Source organism: Myotis daubentonii, chromosome 7 (genome assembly GCF_963259705.1).
Source record: "Myotis daubentonii chromosome 7, mMyoDau2.1, whole genome shotgun sequence".
NCBI lineage: Eukaryota > Metazoa > Chordata > Mammalia > Chiroptera > Vespertilionidae > Myotis > Myotis daubentonii.
In genome coordinates, this window is record NC_081846.1 from 49,035,205 (window position 1) to 49,048,117 (window position 12,913).

General features: G+C 39.8%; 1 protein-coding gene and 1 non-coding gene across 3 annotated transcripts in view; both read right to left on the reverse strand.

The window, feature by feature from the left end:
- Positions 1 to 12,913, reverse strand: part of CERS6 (ceramide synthase 6) — a 269,444-nt gene that overhangs the window by 215,884 nt on the left and 40,647 nt on the right. The gene's annotated exons all lie outside the window — the stretch shown is intronic.
- On the reverse strand, positions 12,228 to 12,366 carry LOC132239021 (U4 spliceosomal RNA). Its single transcript, XR_009453960.1, has one exon. It is a non-coding gene; the product is annotated as a U4 spliceosomal RNA (small nuclear RNA).

The following is a 12,913-nucleotide window of genomic DNA, read 5'->3' on the forward strand; positions in this document are numbered from 1 at the left end:
ATTTTAGAGGTTATCTTCCAGCAGATACTCAAGAAGGGAGTAGTAACCTCTTACATTTCCACAATCTCTATGGATTTTTGAAATTAAACCCAATTCCAAGGAAAATTTTTGCAGGATCTTTAACAGCAAAAAAGATGCCTACGGCTGTTTCTTTCCATGGCATTTGAGGCTATTTTTACCTCAAAAGCCAAAAACAAGAGGTAGTAAAGGTCTCAACATCCTCCTTTAAACTGTAGCTAGAGCTTTACTTGGACAAGCACCACTCCCATCCACTCGTGTTTATAAGCATGCTCCCGACCTTGGCTAGCATCCTCCTGAGCTGGACCTTTACTAGGAAAAGGAAGGGACTAAACAAGGATCCCAGTGCTCATTCATTTGGACTTTCTAAGAAACTTCTAAACTGGGAGTTTCTTCCTTTTCTCCAAATCATAAGATTTCCAGAGTCCAAACAACCCCATCAAGCATTAAAGCTCATTAGCCAACGGTAATGAGCGAGGCAGAAAAAGCCCAAGTTTGCACTTTTTCTTTTCCTCCTCTTTGAGGACAAATTACTGTATTTTGATAGACCTGATATCAAGAGTGCAAAGATAAAAGCAGCCAGAATTCAGTGAGAAGTGGCACTTGATCAAGATTTCCTCCGAAATGAAATGGGCTGTGATGACACGGGAGAAGGAGAATGTGTAAGGTGAAGAGCAGATATGGACTTCATAGGTGGGCAGAGCTGTCTTTGACCCCCAGCCCTTTCCAGTATAAGGTCACATATCAAATAACAACTTAAATCTGACTTTCTGTCTAAAATGGGAACAGATTTTGCAACAGCTCTGGACTAGGCACTCCTAAGCTCTTTACACATACTAATTCATTCAATCCTTACAACAACCCCTAAAAGGTAGATACTCATTTTACCAATGAAGAAACTGAGACACAAAAGGATTAAATAACGCATGTGCCACAGCACATGGCAAACAAATATGGAGCTGAGATTCATTTAGATCAGTGGTTCTCAACCTTCTGGCCCTTTAAATACAGTTCCTCATGTTGTGACCCAACCATAAAATTATTTTCGTTGCTACTTCATAACTGTAATGTTGCTACTATTATGAATCGTAATGTAAATATCTGATATGCAGGATGGTCTTGGGTGACCCCTGTGAAAGGGTCGTTCGACCGCCAAAGGGGTCGTGACCCACAAGTTGAGAACAGCTGATTTAGGTGGTCTTGCTCCAGAGTCTGTGCCTTTAATTGCTATACAGTTGCTGTATAAGGCTATTAGGAGATTAAATGAAGTAATGTACACAGCACTTGAACTGACAGTTCATTATGACAGCACTTGCAGCTAATTATTATTGGCATAAAAATGACAATATTGTTTACTATATTATATAGTCTCCAGGGGTCCTCAAACTATGGCCCGCGGGCCACATGCAAATACAAATATTGTATTTGTTCCCGTTTTGTTTTTTTTACTTCAAAATAAGATATGTGCAGTGTGCATAGGAATTTGTTCATAGTTTGTTTTTTTTAAACTATAGTCCGGCCCTCCAACGGTCTGAGGGAAAGTGAACTGGCCCCGTTTAAAAAGTTTGAGGACCCCTGGTAGATGAAACAAGTATATAAGACAAGTGTGGATGGGAGAGTTGGAAGGGGTCGACCTCAGCGAACGTACCTCAATCAGATTGAGGACGTTTTTAGCAAAGGCCAGCTTAGGAGTACCCTAATTAAGTTAATAACAATGTACCTACCTATATAGTTTAAGTTTTAAAAAGTTGGCTGTCAAAAGAAATTTCAATTGTTGTACTGTTGATATTTGGCTCTATTGACTAATGAGTTTGCCGACCACTGGTCTATACAATCATATTATTTTTTAAATTCTTTGTTGTTGAAAGTATTACATGTCTCCTTTTTCCGCCATTGACCTCTCCCCGTCTACTCCCGTACCCCAGCACATGCCCTCACCCCCCTATTGTCTGTGTCTATTGGTCATGCTCATATGCATGGATGCATGTCCTTTGGTTGATCTCTTACCCCTTCTATTCTCCCCTACCTTCCCTCTGAGGTTTGACAATCTGTTCGATTATGATTATTCAGCTGCCTGACATGAGACACGTTCATGCAAAAGCTGGAAGTCTCTCTCGAGTGTTCTCTAAAATTCTCTTCTATTCTATGACTTTATTCCTTGCCGGGTCAGTCTGGTTCAAAGAACTTTAGACCTACAGTCTTCCCATGGGCCAGGCCCCACAACCCCACTACCATCTGGCAAACCTCTACCCAATGAAAATGTAGGTGGTTTTGAATATTCTGGAAACTACACCTACAAGAGGGAGACCAAACTATTGAAAACAGAAGACTTGACCCATTGTTTATAATTTCAAGATGCAGCTTACGCTGTCAATACAAACATTTGCTGGATTCTGAAGTTCCAGCTCCACTTGGAGTCTGTCCAGGAAAGAGAGTTTGAGTTCTTTATTTCTTTTCTGTGGTTTTTATACTGCAAGAGACAGACATCTCTAGGAGTTGGTGTTCTCCAAAAAAGTCACCAGAGACAGGATCTCCGAAAGGTAAAGAGTAATGCTAGCTACGTTCAAATTTCTCCAACGAAATTGGCTCATTGCAGATTTTCTTCCTGGCACAACTTGTACTTTTAAAAATAGTAGCCCGCTTTCACCAGCAAGTTGGAACCTACTAATCCTGACTTCTAAAATCCTGCATTCCTCCTGTTGCTAGTAATGCTCAAAGTATGTCTCTTAAAGTTACTTGTCAAGCTGTCTATTTAACAGGGCCAATTAGTACTTTCCTCCCAGGCAAAGGCATGAGAACCAGCATCATGGAAAATGAATGACTCATTCTATTATTGAATGATTAGCAAGGAACTTAGAGGGGTCCCCACTTTTGTCATCAATTCTCCCTTCCTGTGGCAATTAGAGTTCTAATGCTTTAAAAGATGTTAGTGCAAGACAATCTGTAATTTAAAAGTTTTTATTATAAAGCAGTGGTTTTCAACCTTCTGGCCCTTTAAATACAGTTCCTCATATTGTGACCCAACCATAAAATTATTTTCGTTGCTACTTCATAACTGTAATGTTGCTACTGTTATGAATTGTAATTTAAATATCTGATATGCAGGATGGTCTTAGGCGACCCCTGTGGAAGGGTCGTTCGACCGCCAAAGGGGGCGCGACCCACAGGTTGAGAACCGCTGTCATAAAGTTTCGCTCCACAGTGACTGCATCGTTCAATTATCAAAAAATAACACTTAAGAAGAAAATCAAAAGTTAATCCATATCCTCGGCTTGGACAGACATTATTAACATAAGAAATACAATTATGTTTCCATGTGCTGAAAAAATAAATGTCAAAAAAGATGTAATTGTCACTTCTCCATTATTAAATTGTGGAATTATGCTCCTGCAATGCTTACATATTTTACTGAATATGAACTATTCAGTAAAATAATTAAATGAATTCATGTTATGGCAATAATAATTATAAAAGTTATTTTTTTAAGTCTAAAATACTAAATTTCCATTTTATTCCTATTGTCCAGCTTCCAGTGTCAGAGATCAATTGGAAAGAGGTTTAAATTCTTTTTCCACCAGAAGACAACTGTGAACAGACATACATACATTACTGGTGTTCACTTATGGTGGTGGAGGGAGCTCAGATCTGGAACTCAGGGTCACTTAGGTCTAGATCTGCAAAGTAGGTTGTGGTATTTTAGCCAACCCATTTACCTCACTGTAACTCAATTCCTTCAACTATGAAACTACGGTACTAGATGATCTCAGAGGTCCCTTCTAGTTCTATAACCATTCTAGAAGTTCCTCTCATTCTTCTCATTAAGTAAAGAAATTGATTTCTACTAAAAACAGACTTTTCACTTTCCACAACTTACTGTTTCTCTTTAACTGAGAAGCTGTTTTCTTAATATATATATATATATATATATATATATATATATATATATATATATATATGTGTGTGTGTGTGTGTGTGTACACATATATACACACACTAACCCAAGAGGCACATTCTTCTCCTCTATTCTATAACACCTGTTTCAGTGCCTTTGAAGATCACATTAGCAAGCAATCAAGTCTTACTAAATAAATAAATAAATAAATAAATATTTGTCCAAAGCCACTTCAATTTGTAACTGTATCTCATATTTTCAGGTAAAAAAAAAAAAAAAAGAAAGAAAGAAAGAAAAATTATGTACTGTGTGTCTGTGTCTGTGTCTGTGTATGTATCTATGTAGTCCCCAGGACTGAAGGGTATCTATCTGTCCTATGCCGTTTTCCTTTGCCCAACCCAGAATCTCATATAATCAATAAATGAGTTATTATAAATGGTTTGATCCAATTAAATCTAAAAAAATAAGCCATATCAGAGGTGAAGAGCATCTCATAACAGTTGGCAGTGATGGAAAAAGGAAAGCAGTCACCTCTTATGAGGAATCAGGTCTATCTTTCCAGGAGTTCTTGGATGACACATTTCTCTGGGAATTTTTTAAAGCCAAAGAGAGCAAATATTGGTTTTAAAAATTGGCCTAATACACTGTGACTGTTAGTAACTGAAATGCCAAAAAGCTTTTAGAAAAACATTTTAATTTTGCCAAACTCCTCAAAGGACATGGTCTCACAACTAAAAATGACAACACTAAGTTGCTCTTCTTTTCCGTTATTCTTAGAAATTGAGTTTGAGAATGACAAACGCAGCACAAAGCACAGACAGTCTTCCACCTGTGTTTCAGCACTTTGTAGAGGGCAGTGGGGTGGGAGGAAGAGAAGGCAAAGCTGGGTATTGGTCCGGGATGATCTCCGATTGAACTGTTGCCTCTCTCACTCCGTAACCACTGGTGCCACTCATACCCAAGGTCCCAAGGAATCAAGAACAAAGAGAAAAGAGCTTTGTAACAGACCTAGAAAACCAATTAGTCTAGATTAGGACCGGAGGATGGAGGGAAGCAGGAAGAAGAAAGGAGAACTGAGAAATGAAGCAGGAAGAAGAAAGGAGAACTGAGAAATGTAATACTCTGAATCTGTGGAAAGAACAGCGAAGTTGTTCCCTATATAAAAGTGACCTACGTTTAAAGCCCTATCCCACCGCTTAGCACTTGTATGAACTCAGACAATTTACTTTGCTTATTCTATTTGTCATTTGTCATTCTCCTCACCTGTAATAATTCTTGTATCATAGGTTGTTGTGATGATTAAATTAACCAATATATGTAAAACACTTAGAAATTATTTGGCATAGTAAGCCCTTAATAAAGGTTGACCATGCTAATGGTAGAAAAATTAAGTGATATAAATTTTAAAATCATAAAGTTCAGGAAAAAAGAAAAAAGCTAAGCAAGAAAGGAAAAGTAATCATAGCTCTTGGTTTTATAGAACTAGTGGCCCAGTGTATGAATTCATGCACATTGAAAGGAAATTAATTAGAAGAAATATTTTAATATTGCTATTCGCCCTTTCTCTATAATAGAAGTGTCAACCAATTCACCATCAACAATGACAGATGGAAACACACGCATGTAATTGGCAACAGCAAGAGCTTTATATGTATCGTGCATGCATGAGTCAATTTAGCCTTTTATATATGTAGAATAAACTTGCTTAATTAGACCTGCTTTCTGATTTAGCTAAACTTTACAGATGGAAACACACGCATGTAATTGGCAACAGCAAGAGCTTTATATGTATCGCGCATGCATGAGTCAATTTAGCCTTTTATATATGTAGAATAAACTTGCTTAATTAGACCTGCTTTCTGATTTAGCTAAACTTTTTCCAGCCCAGTGAAACACCCCAACTTCTCTTTCAGGTAATTCAGTAAAACAGCAGTAAATATCAACATGAAAAAGATTATTATTGTAGATCACGCAGGGAGAACAAAGGGTAAAATATTTAACTACAGCCGTGTTTGACTATATTCTGTGCAGTCCGAAAACCTGAAGTCATTTTCAAGGTCCACCATTTCTTACTTCTTTTCAGTTGGGTCAAGTTTCTAAGCTTTCAAAATCTCCATTTTCCAGCTAATGAAAAGAAAATAGGATTCTATCGAGTCTCCTAACTACCTACTCCAGGACTTCTGTGAGGATCAAATGAGATGAGGCACATGAAAATGCTTCACAGACATTTGGTTAATCTGTAAAATGTTTGCACCTGGCTATAAAGCAAGTCATGTTCCTGGGCTGAAGAAACTCCCTAGTTGCTAGGGAAAGGAAGCTGGGCATTGCTAAGTGACATCATTACTTGGCACACACAGCCACCATTTCCAGGCTGTGCTGGGCTGTGGGCCGCATTTTGCACCATGGGGTCTCAGCAGTGGTGGCTGTGATTTGGTGGTGTGTCGCTCAGGGTGGTGGTGGGGCCTGTGTCCCACTTCGGGGAAGCTGAGTGTTGGTTTGTCAGTGCCAGGTCCACGGTGCCAGCCAGTGCGCATCATGGCAGCTCCTGCATTGAGCGTCTGCCCCCTGGTGGTCAGTGCACGTCATAGTGACCGGTTGGACGGTCAGACACTTAGCATATTAGCCTTTTATATATACAGATACTTACATATTGATGTTAATCTAAACACTGATTATTGGTTTAACTACAAATAACAATAAAAACCACATAGGTAGGAAGGGCATAGTGAGAAATCATTAAAAAGTTAAATCTTCAGCTATCAAAATAGAATGTCAATATAGTAAATATCAACTGATTATTTATTTATTATTTTTTTTAAATATATTTTATTGAGTTTTTACAGAGAGGAAAGGAGAGAAATAGAGAGTTAGAAACATCGATGAGAGAGAAACATCGACCAGCTGCCTCCTGCACACTCCCCACTGGGGATGTGCCCGCAACCAAGGTACATGCCCTTGACCGGAATCGAACCTGGGACCTTTCAGTCCGCAGGCCAACGCTCTATCCACGGAGCTAAATCGGTTTCGGCTCAACTGATTATTTAAGAAGTACTTGTATAAGCATATTATTTAGTGATTTGGAGGCAATTTGCCTAAGAAACAATTGAAAGAATTTAAAGTGGTTACTTTTACAACAACCAAAAGCATGTGGGAATTTTTACAGAATCCAGGTTTAAGAAAAAGGTTTTTTGGAGACAATTTGGGTAATTTTAACATGGACTGGTTATTAGATGATATCACAGAGTTATTAATTTTTTTTAATTTTTTTAACATAATTTTATTGATTTTTTACAGAGAGGAAGGGAGAGAGATAGTTAGAAACATTGATGAGAGAGAAACATTGATCAGCTGCCTCCTGCACATCTGCTACTGGGAATGTGCCCGCAACCCAGGTACATGCCCTTGACCGGAATCGAACCTGGGACCCTTCAGTCCGCAGGCCAACGCTCTATCCACTGAGCCAAACCGGTTTCGGCAGAATTATTAATTTTATATGTTTTCTGGTATTGAGATTATGAAGGAGAATATTTTTATTCTTAGGTGATATATGTTGAAGTATTCAGGAGTGAAATATGATATTTGAAAGCTATTTTCAAGATTAAGAAAACTTAAAAAATTCAAGAAAAACATATAAGCATGCATATGTGCATGCGCATTTTTATATATATTTAAATAGATATTACATATCTAACATATATCACATATTATATATAAAAAATATACATGTTAGTTATGTATTAATTGTTGAATATATGTGAAAAGAACAGGTGTTTATTAGACTACTTTTTCAATTTTCTATATATTTTTAAAATAAAAAACTAGAAAATATTGTTTTATATAATAAGCTCTTCTGTGCTATAATTGTTTAGCCATCACATGTTTTACTTTGAAAAAAGTAATATAAAAAGTATTTAAAAAATAACTTAAAGAAAAAAGTTCTTATTATTATTCCCCCAAAACTCTCAAGCTACTAAGAGACAGGCACTATTACGGTATCATTCATCTCTAGTTTTTAAATTTACATAATAGCTTAAGTTTCCATTTTTGTATTTTCTTCATGTTGTTTTGTCAGCAAATTATCCTCTAATGAGCTTTTGTGTTCTGTTAATTAAAATATATAGTACTAAAACTGTTGTCTCAACCACTTAAGAATTTATTCATAAGAAGGGCTGAAAAGAATGCTGCTTTGAGTACACAGTCTCAGACTCAAGGTTTATCTTGAGTGGGTCCATAGTGTACGAATCCTAGACATTTTGAACAGAAAAAAAATTCGAAATGCATTTGATAAACACTAAAATAGAGTAAATGTTTACATAAATTACTTGAATCTGCTCAGGGATATATCTGCTGGTGAAACAATTACCTTTTTTTTTTCTATCTGCCATTACTCATAAAACATAATTCAAGTGTTTCAAACTTTTCACTTACAGAAATAATTGCTGTGTTGTGTTTTGTTTTTGTTTTTTTTTACCAATAATTACAAAATACCAAGTACTGCACCTATGTTCATAAATTAAACCAAACATTCTTTTCTTAATTTTTCATGTGGTATTTTGGGAGCATGTTGCTATTGTTACTCTATTTTTGTACTTGAGGAAAAAAGAGATAAACAGTATGGAAATTAAAACAACACAAATCTCCTAAGCACAGCTGTCCTCTGAAGGAAAGACTGGTCTGGCCTCAGAACAGTCTTTACGTTCAAGCGTACCAGTACAGCTGTGTACTCTACAAATGGAGGTTATTCATCTGTCATCATAGTCTCCTCCCCCAGTTAGAATATAATCGGGCCTCAGAAGCTCTAAAAATGATTTCATCCAACGTGGAATCTGAAGACCCCTCATCCACCATCCAATGTAAATGAAGACCCTGACGCCCAGAACACAAGCTTCTGCCCGCACCAGAGCTCCTTGGTGAGAGGCTGGGCCACCTGGTCAGAACTGTCCTCTCTAAATGTCACCTGGCTCACAGACCCATTATTTTCCAATATGGATACTGAAATATACGTGGGAGAATATAAGTGAAAAATAAGTGATATAAATACATGAACGTGTTTAAAAATGAAACTAGTTGACTTGGGATGGAATTACAAGTGATTTTTAGCTTAGGACATTTTACAATAAAAAGAGAAAATATGGGTTGTTGCTCTCCATGGTTTTGTTGTTGTTTTATAAAAAGTAACTTAAGAAATATCATTTGTAGTGAATCTGTTTAAAATGTTTGCATTTGTGTTCAATAAAAGTGTGAATTTGGTCAAGCCGGCACATACCCAACTGAGGGTATGAAAAAGAAGAAAGACTATACCAAGAGCGAGTTGGTCTAAATTCTTGTGGTCAGTATGTTCGCACCCAATAATGGCAATAAAGAAAGTGAGATCACCACTTAATTGCCATCTGAAGTAAACTCTGACATCAACCCAAGATAGGCAAGAGATATATAAAGTCACCTGAAGAACAAAAATGGCCCCTCAGTCTAAAAACACTTGACAGAATCCTGGTTTGAGACAACCAGGTATCTAAAGAAAGAGTACATGGATGGAGCTTAAGGCAGGAGAGAAGCTAGAGTGTTTAAGGCACAGATATCAAGAACATCAAATTGGAAGCATCTAATGGTTATGAATCTGAAAGAACTCTCCTAGAGAATAAAGGAAGAAAAGATGGGAGAGAGAGGGACAGGGGAACAGATAACAGAGACATCTTTCTTAAAGCAGAAAGCTAACTAATAAAGATAGAAAGAATAACAGAAATAAGAAGCACCATTCGGCAACTGTCAGAGAGGTGGTTTATTCAGGCATGGTTGTCCGTGGATGTTGGTGGGTGGAATCTGGTGAAGAACAAGATGTCAGCAAAATTCTGAGAAACCTTTCAACAAAATAACTAGTCAATTTCAAAGAGAAAAAAGTAAATTTAATATGAATAACCTGGCATATAGCCACATGACCAGGTGATCAAGGTTAATATCACCAGTGGTGGACAGGTTGGCATCTTGTGCATCTGATGTGATGGGAGAAATGCAGAGTCATTTCTGTGTCATTCCACCCAGGATGCATTAACTGAGCCCAGTCAGGGAGAAATGTCAGAAATTCCCACATCCCACATCATTAAAAACTTCCACTCTTTAAAACTGTCAAAGATAGGGAAAGACTAAGGAAATCTTTCAGACTGAGGGAATTTAAAGAGACATGAAAATTAAATGCAATAAATATTCCTGGAAAAGATCTTGGACCAGAAAGGAAAAAGAGCCACTGTTGAGTGTATAATGTTGAAACTGTGTAATGAATGGTAGTGTTGTACCAACACTCGCTTCCTGACTTGGAGTGCTGCATACTGGTTATGTAGAAGAGCATCTCTGTTTGGAGGAAACACACACTGAAGTGCTTTGAGGGATGGGATATCATGTCAGGAGCTGGCTCTCGTAAGGCTACGAAAAACACTCATGATCACACACCGAGCACACACAATGGAGCAAATACATTAAAATGTTAACAAATGGGGAATCTGGAGGTACAGGAGTCCTTTGTTCCATTTGATAACTTTTCTATAGGTTTTAAATCATGTCAAAATTAATTATTTAAAAATTAATCCACTGGGGAAAACATATCAACACTAATAAAAGAGAAAAATGGTAATTGGCGTACGACGATACCCTTTTCATTGGCTAATCAGGGCTATATGCAAATTAACTGCCAACTATGATTGACAGTTAACTGCCAACTAAGATTGGCAGTTAACTGCCAATAACATGGCGGCTAATTTGCATATGTAGGCACAATGCAGGAAGGCGAAAGGGAAAGCAGGAAGAAGCCCCCTGCCACTGACAGTGATCGGAAACCCAGGGGGGAGCTAAGAGGTGGGGGGCAGGACAAAGGCGGCCCTGGGGCCGCCTTTGCCCTGCCCCCCAGCCATGATCGGAGAATCAGGCGCTTTTGCCGCCATGGCCAGTGATAGCAGGAAGTAGGGGTGGAGCCAGCAATGGGAGCTGGGCACGGTCGAAGCTGGCAGTCTCGGGAGCTAGGGGTCCCTTGCCTGGGCCTAAAGCGAAGCCCACGATCACGGGGCCGCTGCAGCTGCGGGTCCCCGCTGCCCGAGCCAGACGCCTCAGCCAGAGGCGTTAGGCCTGGGCAGGGGCGGAGCCTGCAACCGCGGGGAGCTGGGGGTCCCCTGCCCAGGCCTGACACCTCTGCCAGAGGCCTCAGGCCTGGTCAAGGGGCCGATCCGGTGATTGGTGATCGGAGGGTGATGAGGGTCAACTCCTCTGGCCGAGGCATCAGGACTGGGTGGGGGGCTGAGCCGGGGATTGGGGGGATATGATGGTCCCCTTGCCCAGGCCTGAAGCCTGGGTCAGAGGCGTCAGGCTTGGGCGGGGGGTGGAGCAAGCAATCAGAGGGAGATGGGGGTCCCCTGCCCAGGCATGATTCTGGGCCAGAGGCCTCAGGCCTGGGCAGGGGCCAGAGCCAGTGATTGGGGGGAGATGGGGGTCCCCTGTCCAAGCCTGACACCTCTGGTGGAGGCGTCAGGCCTGAGCAAGGGGCCGATCAGGTGATCAGAGGGTGATGGGGGTCTACGCCTCTGGCCGAGGCATCAGGCCTGGGCAAGGGGCAGAGCCAGCAATCGGAGGGGGCTGGGGGCAGAACCAGTGATGGGGGGAAATGAGGGTCCCCTGCCCAGGCCTGACGCCTCTGTCAGAGGCGTCAGGCCTGGGCAAGGGGCCGATCCTGCGATTGGAGGGTGATGGGGGTCAACGCCTGAGGGCTCCCAGTATGTGAGAGGGGGCAGGCTGGGCTGAGGGACACTCCCCCCACACACACACACCCAGTGCACGAATTTCGTGCACCGGGCCCCTAGTATTATTATAAGATAGAAGAGTAGGATGTCAATATGGAAATGAAACTTGACAATAGGGAACCTTTACATTCTAATTGGCTCAAATCTGCTTTACATGAAACAAATGCTTTACTCCTTATGAAGGTTACTATACTTTGGGCCTACCAGTCAGACCCTCTTTTTTTGAGGAGTTGGAACCAAGTTTTTAAAAAGTCAGTTGTTAATAGCATCAGAAGCAGCAAAATTGGGAGCAAATGATCCTAGAGTCCCTATGAAGGCTCTTCCATGAATCCGGTGAATCTGACTCATCAGTTGGGTTCAGAGCTTTTCAAAAGCAGCAATTAGACCTGAAATGACTGGAATAATAGCTCCCTATCTCTAACATCCTGATGTGTCTCACTCAGTTGGCAGGAACCCTGTAAATAATGTGCGGCCAACAGCAACTTGCCAAAGCAGGCTATTCCTTATAGAGCCTCTACCACATGTTCAAACACATTCACTCCTCAATAAGTAAATATATACATATAACACTATGTTCACAAAACAGAATTACTGTACAGAAGTCAAATTTTCAATTAGCAATAATCGTGCCTTGGATAAAACTCATTGGCTATGACACTGCCACTGTGCAAAGCTTGTATAGCAATTAAAACAAGTAACTTAGATCTACATCAAAGGGTGCCTCAGAAAAGCAGGTCTTACAATGAAAACTATGTCACTACTGTACATTTTCTCCATCTGTGTGTTGTTAAGCTGGGGCATCGATCTTCTACCTTTGGACTCAAAGTCAGACTGGAACTTACACCATCATGGCTTCTGGGTCTCCAGCTTGCCAGCTACAGATCTTTGGACTTCTCAGCCTCCATAATCACGTGAGCCAATTCCTTATAATAAATCTACCTACCTACCTTCCTACACCTTCTATTGGTTCTGTTTCTCTGGAGATAAATTTAACAACACTTAGGTAAATGTTTAAAATATTAATAAAATAATGCTGTGTTTAATTAATGGCTGTGTACCTAACTGTGCAAAAGTATAAGTAACAGACTAGAAAGAGAGGCACTAAGTTTATGATGTTGGCTGACTATGGAATGAGACAGGGGAATGAGACTGGAGATGAAGGACCAAGTGAATTTTGTCTGTGATATTCTATTTCTTTTATGAAAAAAGATGACCTAATTAT